The following is a 1,693-nucleotide window of genomic DNA, read 5'->3' as shown; positions in this document are numbered from 1 at the left end:
CGATACGCTACCTTACCAACCCTTTGGAGAATCTTGTAAGGTCCGACAAACCTCGGTTGGAGCTTCTTTCCTCTACCTGCCGTGACTTTAAGAAACACATGGTCTCCAACTTCGAACTCCAAATCTTTTCTTCGATTATCCGCGTAGCTCTTTTGTCGGCTTTGAGCTGTTTAGAGTCGTTGTCGTATCAATTTAACCTTTTCCCGAGCTTCTTCCATCCATGAAATAGTTGCTAGATCCAGTGCCTTCCTCTCGCCAACTTCGTCTCATTAGATCAGTGACCGGCATTTTCGTCCATATAGTGCCTCGTATGGAGCCATTTGAATCGACGCATGGTAGCTATTATTGTACGCAAACTCCACTAAGGTCATATATTGACCCCAGTTACCTCCAAAATCCAGAATGCAGGTTCTTAACATATCCTCGAGAATTTGGATTGTCTGCTCCGATTGGCCATCCGTCTGTGGGTGATAGGTGGTGCTTAGATTGAGTTTAGTCCCCAGAGTCTCTTGGAACTTCTGCCAAAATCGGGATACAAAGCGTGGATCTCGATCGGAGACGATGCTCACTGGAACGCCATGTAACCTCACAACCTCGTCCATGTACACTTGAGCCAATTTGTCCATGATATACTTCATGTTTACCGGCAGGAAGTGAGCCGATTTGGTTAATCGATCGACGATCACCCACACGGCATCATGCCCTCTTTGCGTTCGCGGTAATCCTGAAACGAAGTCCATGGTGATGTTCTCCCACTTCCATTCGGGTATCTCAAGGGGTTGTAGTAAGCCTGATGGTTTTTGGTGCTCCGCCTTAACTTGTTGGCAAACAAGACATTTCTGCACATACAGAGCAATTTCTTTCTTCATATTATCCCACCAATAGGCTCCTTTCAGGTCCTGATACATCTTGCTGCTACCCGGATGGATTGTATACTTGGATCGATGAGCCTCCTCTAAGATCTCTGTTTTCAACGCTTCATCTTTCGGCACCACTATTCGGTTCTGGTATTTTAAAATACCTTCAGGACTAAGGTTGAAATCAGTCGTTTCCCCTTTTTCCACCTTCTCTCCCCATTTTCGCACCATTGAATCCTCCTTTTGAGCTTCTTTAATCCGCTCCAGTAGGGTGGAGGTTACCCTAATATTACCGAAAACCATCTTATGACTCCCAAGGCAGGGTTTCCACTCACAAACGGATTCCAACAAATCCCACTCTTTGATCATCAGCCCTGCTACCTGAGCCTTGCGACTTAAGGCATCGGCCACCACGTTCGCCTTTCCCGGATGGTAGTTAATGGTGCAGTCGTAATCCTCTAAAAATTCCATCCACCGCCTCATATTCAGTTCCTTTTGGGAAAAAAGATACCTAAGGCTTTTATGGTCTGAGTACACCTCGAACGTTACCCCATAGAGGTATTGCCTCCATTTCTTTAGAGCGAGAACAACCGCGGCTAGCTCCAGGTCATGAGTTGGGTAGTTCTGCTCGTGGGGTTTTAACTTCCTAGAGGCAAAAGATATCACATTTCAGTTCTGCATCAGCACACACCCTAAACCTTCCCGCGACGCATCAGTATAAACGGCAAACCCGTCTACTCCGTTAGGCAGGAATAAAACTGGCGCCGTAGTCAACCTTTTCTTTAACTCCTGAAAGCTCGCGTCACATTTGGCATTCCATACAAATCGACCATGCT

This window comes from Coffea eugenioides, chromosome 3, assembly GCF_003713205.1.
Source record: "Coffea eugenioides isolate CCC68of chromosome 3, Ceug_1.0, whole genome shotgun sequence".
NCBI classification, from domain to species: domain Eukaryota; kingdom Viridiplantae; phylum Streptophyta; class Magnoliopsida; order Gentianales; family Rubiaceae; genus Coffea; species Coffea eugenioides.
This window is presented reverse-complemented; position numbering follows the sequence as displayed.